This window comes from Tenrec ecaudatus, chromosome 1, assembly GCF_050624435.1.
Source record: "Tenrec ecaudatus isolate mTenEca1 chromosome 1, mTenEca1.hap1, whole genome shotgun sequence".
In the NCBI taxonomy this organism is placed as follows: Eukaryota; Metazoa; Chordata; class Mammalia; order Afrosoricida; family Tenrecidae; genus Tenrec; species Tenrec ecaudatus.
The window spans coordinates 306,180,662-306,189,635 of record NC_134530.1 but is presented as its reverse complement, the minus strand read 5'-3'; the positions used below and the strand labels follow the sequence as shown (position 1 = coordinate 306,189,635).

General features: G+C 42.8%; 2 non-coding genes across 2 annotated transcripts; one reads left to right on the top strand and one right to left on the bottom strand.

The window, feature by feature from the left end:
- Positions 1–2,952: 2,952 nt before the first annotated feature.
- TRNAA-AGC (transfer RNA alanine (anticodon AGC)) lies at positions 2,953–3,024 on the bottom strand. Its single transcript has one exon. It is a non-coding gene; the product is annotated as a tRNA-Ala (tRNA).
- A 4,375-nt stretch (positions 3,025–7,399) lies between these two features.
- On the top strand, positions 7,400–7,481 carry TRNAS-GCU (transfer RNA serine (anticodon GCU)). Its single transcript has one exon. It is a non-coding gene; the product is annotated as a tRNA-Ser (tRNA).
- Positions 7,482–8,974: the final 1,493 nt, after the last annotated feature.

Here is an 8,974-nt window from a genome sequence, read left to right as displayed (position 1 = left end):
CCGACATGATTGCTGAAGACAAATGGGTGCATAAACAAATGTGGTGAAGAAAGCTGATGGTGCCCGGCTATCAAAAGATATAACATCTGAGGTCTTAAAGGCCTGAAGGTAAACAAACGACCATGTAGTTCAGAAGCAACAAAGCACACATGGAAGAAGCACACCAGCCTGTGTGATCACAAAGTGTCGAAGGGATCAGGTATCAAAGAACAAAAAATCAAATCATTGTGAATGAGGGGAAGTGCAGATTGTAGACCCAACACCCATCTGTAGGCAACTGGACATCCCCTCACAGAAGGATCACAGGGAGGAGACGAGCCAGTCAGGGTGCTGTGTAGCAATGATGAAACATACAACTTTCCTCTAGTTCCTAAATGCTTCTTCCCCCCACCACTATCATGATCCCAATTCTACCTTACAAATCTGGCTAGACCAGAGGATGTACACTGGTACAGATAGGAACTGGAAACACAGGGAATTCAGGACAGATGATCCCTTCAGCATCAGTGCTGAGAGTGGTGATGCAAGGAGGATGGGGTGGAAAGGGGGAACCGATTACAAGGATCTATATATAACCTCCTCCCTGGGGAATGGACAACAGAAAAGTGGATGAAGGGAGACATCAGACAGCATAAAATATGACAAAAATAATAATTTATAAATTATCAAGGGTTCATGACGGAGGGGGGAATGAGGAGAGAGGTGGAACAATGAGGAGCTGATGCCAGAGGCTTAAGTGGAAAGCAAATGTTTTGAGAATGATGAGGGCAACGAAAGGACAAATGTGCTTTAGCACAATTGATGTATGTATGAACTGTGATGAGAGTTGTATGATCCCCCAACAAAATAATTTAAAAAAAGAATTAAGATAAGCTAAAAATATACCTTGGTATATATAACTAATAGCGATAAATTTTCTCTTTAACATTAGCACAATAATATAATGACAACAAACTTAACACTTTCTTAGTCTGATGAGTTTTTAAAAAGTTCATGGAAGATTGTTAGTATCTTTAATACTATTTTCCCACAATTAAAAAAAACTCAACTCACTGCTTATTGTGAGTTAGGTGAGCATTTACTTATCAGGCCATCACTTTGTGTTCAATAACTTAAACCACTTGTCACGCCTCCTGATGGCTTGCCTTATTTCTGTCTACCCCTGTTGACCCTCCACCTCAGTAGGGTATGCTCACCTCCTTCCCCTGCTAGGGCCTCTAGCTTGTTTCTGCAGCCTCCCTCCTCCTCTCACACCTACTAATCCTCTATGTCTGTTTCTTTCTATTATGACAACTTTCATCTTGATTTTTCTAAATAACGATGGTCTCCTACAATATTTGCCTTCGTAAAATTTTTTTAATTAAAAAAATAAAATATTTGCCTTCTTGGGATTGACTAACTTCCCTCAGCATAATTGTTCTCCAAATCCATCCATGTCATGAGACATTTCACAGTTTCAATATTATTCTTTAATTATGCATGGTATTGTTCCATGGTGTCTATGGACCAAAGTTCTCTTCCCCCTCTTCCTCCAAGGGGCATTCTGGTTGTTTCATATTCTTGCTCTTGTGCTGTGACGAACATACAAAAAATCACGTTGCTTCTGCAAACTTTTTGAAGTCCATTGTATACTCCAATATTCCAGTTCATGTTCAAAAATCATTTTCCAGTTGATTTATTGGAAGCAGGAACCAAAATCTTACACCTGTGTGCTCTCCTTGCATGGTTTTCATGTCACGCGACTGATCTGTCTGCTCTTCCTTTCCCGTTTATTTCAGTTTGGCCACAATTTGGCTGACTGTAATTTTACGGTGTCATTAAATGTATTCCCTCATTCCCAATATTTACTACAAGCAGATGGTTTCATCTGTTTGATTAGACAAAGTTTCAATTTGCAGACCCAAATATTTTGTTGGTGGGGCTGAGCATGTCCTATTTCATAGCACCAAGAGATGTAGGTGGTGTAGGTGTCTCACTTTTAGTGATGCAAAATTATTATCGGTTAAAATATACATGTAACAAGATATTATTTTCCAGATGAAAAAATAAGTCCTAGAAATCAACGTATTAAAACCAGACTCCTGTTTCCCCGGCCCCCTCAGATTATGTATTCCATCAATATTTCAGATTGGGTTCTGGCCTAGGCAAGTCTCCTTTGATTTTTAGATTAGTTAACACATGCACGTGTTGTGGATGCGTGTGTGTATGAGAGGCAGTTAAAGTGGTCCTCCAGTCAAATTCATTTCTAAAATGAGCCCGACATGCCATTTATTTCTATGGAAATGCTACTGGGCATGAGATAGCTGCACACTTGGACTCTCCCAACGGGCTAGTTCAAGTGGTCATAATTCTATATTCGTTCCACTAGCCAATCTTCATTCCGTCTTTATGATCCAATTCAGGCTTGGAAGGCACCACGTTTTAACACCACAGTAATAGCTTGGGGCCCATTGCTTCCGTCTCTGATGAGTAGAGAAAACGATGTTCAGTCAGGAACTTAAAAGAAAGAAATCTGTAAGATCACCCCATCCCCCCTCCTATTCCCTCCATCTATCTCCAGTGTACTCTGCCCTGAGAGCACTTTAGAATTCAAAAGAAGAAAACTTGAGACCGTTCTCTTTTTAAAGTTTCTTTTTTTTCTGTGTTTAGCAATCTCAAAATACGAGATGTAAAGAAACTAGACATGGATTTGCAAATCTGCTTCTTAAATAGGGTCCCCAGTGAGCCAGTTGGTTGATTCCGACTCTGTTGGGGTCCTGAGGTCTTTGTTGGTAACAAGGTTGCCCCTTAGAGGCTAAGCTTGGATCTTCCAAAAACCGTACTAGTTCTCAGATGTGTTTCTAGCAGGTTAAAAGAAGGTACTAAACAGGACATTAGCCTTAGCGAGAGAAATGGAAGTGGGAGGAGGGAAGGAAGAAGCTCTGTGGCCACTAATTCATGGTTTCAAAACTATGGAGGTGCTGGGGATCGAACCCAGGGCCTCGTGCATGCTAAGCACGCGCTCTACCACTGAGCTACACCCCCGACCGCAAAGGCTCCAATTTGGAATCCCTTTGTGATTTACAATAATTATTTCTTCGCCTCTTAATGATCTGGTAAGGTACGGGAAGTGGGGGTAACTCCCCAACGTGGGGGGAGGCGGCGCGGGACCCTGCGCGGAGCCCCAGAGGAAGCGGCCCCTTGAGACGCTCGAGGCAGCCGCCCAAGGGCAGCAGTTCTAGCGCCCGCCCCCGCGGCCGGAGAGCCTGCAGCGTGCAGAGAAGATGGGGCGGGGGGGGGGGTGTTTCTGGGGGTTCCCTGCACTGCCTCCATGGAACAAAGACCCGCAAATCATGTCCGCCCCCACCCCCCACCCCCCCAGCCCCAAATACCCGCCCGATGATACTTCGTGCAAAGGAGGCAGGGGACTTCGGTGTGCCGGCCAGGAGGCGCGCTGCTGGGGTCCGTTCTTCCCAGAAGCCCCTCGTGGTCCCCTGCTCTAAGGAGCTCCTCCCGGACAGGGTTTCAAGGACAAAGACGGCCAGGCGTGGAGCTGGACTGGCTTCTTGGCGCTTCTGGTTGTAGTCTCTCCGTAAAACAATTCTAAATGGACGAAAACGTCTAAAGATTAAGAATGGTACAAAACATACCGGTCTCATCCTTTGCTCGGCATGAACCGTTGCTACTATGGGACCCATTTGTGTAACCGTTGGCTCGCTGCTTCCCCCCGTTTGAGAGCAAAAGTGCACTCATAGGCGGTTATGTTCTCTACAGTACAGAGACACCATGCGATGACCAGCTTCAGTAAAGTTTACGCTTCGATAGCTGTCCATTCTACTGTCTGCATTCCACTTTGCGCGACTGACCCCAAATTGTCCCCTACAGCATTTCTTTCCCTTGTGGAGAGCCAGATATTATATATAATATATTACATATATTATAATATACACATAAATATATATCCTGTGTGTATATCCTATATGTATATGTATATATATATTACATTTGGGAGGGTGTTTTTGTCTTTAATCATTCCCGCAGTCTTTTGTTGTCCTTTATGACATAAGCATTGCGAAAGAATATTTTAACTTTATTTTTTAGCATAGAACTTCTTAGCACCGAACTTGTCCCTGCGTCCTCCCACCAAGGTTTGGGCCGTCTATTCCCCCCCCCCCCCCCATGGGACCATAATGTGGGCAGCACTGTATTCTTCGTGGAGTATCACATCTGGAGATGCGCCGCTGTCCCTCGCTTTTCACTTTTGAACAGCTTGTTTGTAGGGAGGAAGAGAGAGGAGGCTTTCTGCTCCCCGGAAGAGTTACAGTGTCCTAAGCCACAGGAGGGTGGGTGGGGTCCTGTAGGGTGACTGTGAGTCAGAATCGACTCCATAGTAGCAAGGAGTAAGTTTGTAGGGAAATAATTTAAGACTGCGTATGTCTTACTCCTTAGCAAAATTTTTAGACAAGGTTTAGCATACACTGATAATTGCTGTTTGAACCAATCTTTACTCTGATGGCTGAAGTTAAGATCTTCTTACTCGGTCTCCCACCACTTTTGTAGTTGAGGTCTGGCATGCTTCTGAAGAGCAAAATTTCCCTCCCAAACCTAGGGATGATTTGTGTCTCCCCACAAAGAAATACTGAACTTGTACACCCCAATACATGTGAGTTTGACTTTGTTTGAAAGTAGGGTGTTAGAAGACTTTATCAGCTAACGTGAGGTCATAGGAGAGTACAGTTGACCTTAATTCAATATGAGTGCTATCCTTAGAAAAGAGAAGCAACAGAGAGAGGGGGAAGCTGCCATGTAAAGATATAGTGAATCGTGTATCAGTCCGCCAGTGCCGAGGGTTCCCAGGTGCGACCTGAATCTCCAGGAAAAGTGTGGATCGTTTCTTCTTCAGATTCCTCAGAAGGAATCTGCATGCTGCTTTTAGATTCCTGACCTCCAGACCTGTAAGAAAACACATTGCTGTTCTTCTCAGTCACCTAATTGGTGATACTTTGTTACCTCAGCCCTCAGAAACTCAAATGTCCACCGCTTCTTGCTTCATTCATCATTGTATTGTCTGTATAAACTTATGGATTCCTATTTTGTAATGGCTCATAATTGGTTATTATACTTCATTATTGTGGTGCTCATAGAGTCTTAGATTTGGCCAGTGGAAGGACTTCCTGTTTTTGTGGGAAATGCCCCCCTCACTTTTCCTTTTACCTTACAATGAACAGGTTTATTTAAAGTGAACAATGCGGTTCAAATCCGGGTGCCCCCTCCAAAAAAAAAAAGAAAAAGAAAAAAAAATAAAGTGACCAATGAACGAATGTATACGTGTGCTTTACACAATTAGCATATGTATGGATTGTGATAAGAGGTGTATGAGCCCCAATAAAATGTTTTAAAAAATAAATAAAAATAACAATAAAAAACACTATGCCAAACATTAAAAAATAAAATAAAGTGAACAATGTGTGAAGTCTGTAAATATGAGGCTTCAAGTTTTCATAAGCAAATGGAATGCAAAGATCATTCCCCCACATTATCCACAACCTTCTGTATTTTCCATGGGCAAACATGCAGTAGAAGCTCATTTTACTACCCAAGAGCCTTTGTGGTTGAGTGCCAAAGAAGCGTTGGAATACGCAGACAACGATGAGATGGCATTTTATCGGTTTATTCAAATGCATTCTCAAATCTCTCAGGTCCTCAGTGAGGGATTTCTGACAAAGGGAGAATTCCACTTTTCATTCACCTGCTCAGGCCTTGTGGGTGCATTTGCTTGTCTACTGGCCTATTGTCTGTCCCAAGCTATTGTTCTCATTTCATCAGAGTATGGCTATGATGCGGTTGTTCGCCAATTAAGGTAGTACTGGACCAAGGATATAATATTCACCAAAGCAACATTATGTGAACTTAATTATGCTCAACATTAAAATTAGGAACAGAACCAAATAAAAATGCTTCGCATTCTCTTCATCATTTCTAAAAGCATCATATGATCTCCTAATGGGGATGTCAAAGAAGATGGGATATTTTCCCTTCCAAGTTTGTATTGAGAAATATGCTTCAGGTCAATAGTAGAACATTAGCTTATCCTTGAAATCCTGAAAGGGGGACAGATGAAGAGACCCTTTAAGGACTTGAGTAGCAGAATGGCAGTCTTAACTCAAGGTTAAAGGAAAACCACCACAACTGTCTTCATTCAAAGAAATGAATGCGTTTTTTCAGCTCACCAAATGCATGCTGGTTTTCAAATGCAAGGTTTCTGGACAAGTTCCCCCAAGGGGTAGTTCAATGTTGAAGGGGAGAATGTGGAATTCAACGAAGAAACATGAAAGGGAGAGGAGAGGGGCCCCCTCACCAGAACTAACAATGGGGAGAGATTACAAAAGAAGGAAACCCCAATGCATTGGGGCAAGAAAATATCTTTTTGTTTCTAAATTTCTCTCCAAAATTCTTCCGTAACTATAGAAAAACAGACCAACTCTGGTGAGCAGAAGGAATTTTACTGATGCTGAGTTTACCTGAGCTGTCAAGTTCAGCTTCTTCCTGACAAGAGGATAACAACTGAGGGTGAGATGGAAGGAGTTGGGTGAAATTGGTCAAGAGGCCTGACCACATCTACACAGTAGGTGGAATGGAGCCACACGCAAGACCCAGGTGTACTGCCCCTTGCATCAGCAGACCAAGAATGAACTCTCTGCTCTCCTCCAAAAGACCCTTCAATGGTATGCTTTAATATTGCAATCCACTCAAGAGTCGCTGCGATTCCATCAGCACCTTTGAATTTTCTTCAACCACGTTCTTATCTTTGCTGAAATGCCACAGATAGATAGATCCATGCCATACGCTAGAAAAAAGCACACGAGGAAAGGAACCATGCTTTCTCTCTATTGGGTTAACTCCAGAAGCAAATGGAAGGAAACCGCAGAACCAGGTTCTACTGGAGTCTGGTGTCTCCCAGAAACCAGGAATCTCGGGAGCAATTCTGTTCACCAGGCAGGAAATCAGTCGCCAACTGTCTGAGAGAGCACAGGGAGCTGGTGTGTCCATTCAGGTGTTGAACAAAGGATAATTTGGTACCGAAGTGTTTTGGTTTAACCTGTTCATTTTACATCTGTCACTGATCAGGTTGGTGGTGTCTGTGTGGTGGTCTTACCTCTGGAATTGTGGTTGTGACAATTGTATCAGGATGAAGCCAACAGAACATGATTGAATACGATTAATACAGGATATATATTGAGGGGAAAGAAAATGAAGAGGGCCTTGTCGACTGCTACCTGCGGGAGAGAGACAAAACTTTCTACTCTTGTAAAGAGTTAGTCTCGGAACCCCACAGGGGCAATTCTACATCGTCCTTTAGGGGCGCTATGAATCAGAATGGATTCGATGGCAATGAGTTTTTTAAGGCTCCCCATTATCTGACGAGGTGGCCGAGTGGTTAAGGCGATGGACTGCTAATCCATTGTGCTCTGCACGCGTGGGTTCGAATCCCATCCTCGTCGGTTTGGGGAGCTTTTCTTAAATTCTCTGCTGGATCAAGTAACCAAACGCACCATTTCCCTTTGATGAGTTCATTAATTACCACTGAATCGTAAGTGATGGTGGGTTTGTCTTCCCAGTTGAATAGTCCCTCAAAATCAGGACAATTATCCACCCCTCTGGGAGATTTATTGTGAAAATTTAATTTACCAGTAAATTTGTTTGAGTAATTTTTCCTTTCTCCTGTAGTGGCCAGCCGGTTTGAGTCCAGAAGTCAGCAGCTCAGTTACACTTACGAGAAAGAGCCAAGGTTTTTTGAGGAAATCACAGACTTAAGTCATTTAGGGCTAAAGAAAGTTTGCCTAACAAACTTAAAGTAAATGATAACAGCATCTACAGAAATAAATACAACAAATTACTCATACTCTACACCGTGAGTTATTTTCAACTGTTCTGAAAAATTCACAATGTACGCAAAGTTTCAGCACAATTTTAACTATACTGGAATTTTCACTGTGTGTGGAGACTTTAGTACATTGACAGGGAACTGCCAGAGGTTCAGGCTGGGTACAGAAGGGCACGTGGAACAAAGGATATCATTGCTGAGGCCAGAAGGCTCTTGGCTCAGAGTAGAGTATACCAGAAAGATGTTATTTGTGGTTTATTGACTATGAAAAGGTATTTGACTGTGTGGACCACGGTAGACGAGGGACTGAGAAGAATGGAAATTCCAGAACACTTCCTAGTGCTCATTCAGAACTTGCATGTGGATCTAGGGAATACTGCATGGTTTAAAAATAGGACAGGTGTGCATCAGGGTTGTATCCTCTCATCATACATGTTTAATCTGTATGCTAAGCCAATCAGCAGAGTAGCTGGATTATATGAAGAAGAGTGACTCATCAGGATTAGAGGAAGGTTTATTAATAACCTGCAATATACGGATGACACAACCTTGCTTGCTGAAAGTGAGGAGGACTTGAGGCACTTGCTAATGAAGTCATACTGAAGGATTGCAGACTTCAATACGGATTACAACTCAATGTAAAGAAGACCCAAATCCTTACATCCTGATAAATGGAGGGAAGACTGAATTTGTTGAGGAGCTTGTCTTGCTTGGATCCACAATCAGTGCTCATGAAAGTAGCAGTCAAGAGATCAAAAGTCCTGTTGCATTAGGTAAATCTGCTACAAAAGACCTCTCTAGAGTATCATAAAGCAAGGATGTTACCTTGAGGATAAATCATGCCTGCCCGAGGCCAGAGTATTTGACAGTTGGACACTGACTAAGGAAGACCTAGAAGAATCGATGCTTTTGAACTATGGTGCTGGAGAAGGATATTGAAAAGCCCATGGACTTCTGGAAAGAAAAACCAATCTTTCTTGAAAGTACAGGCAGAGTGCTCCTTAGAGGCAAGGATGGCAAGACGTCTCTCTCACATATGTTGGACATATTTTCAGGGGAGAACAGTCTCTGGAGGAAGACATCATGTTTGGTGAAGTGGAGGTGCAGTGA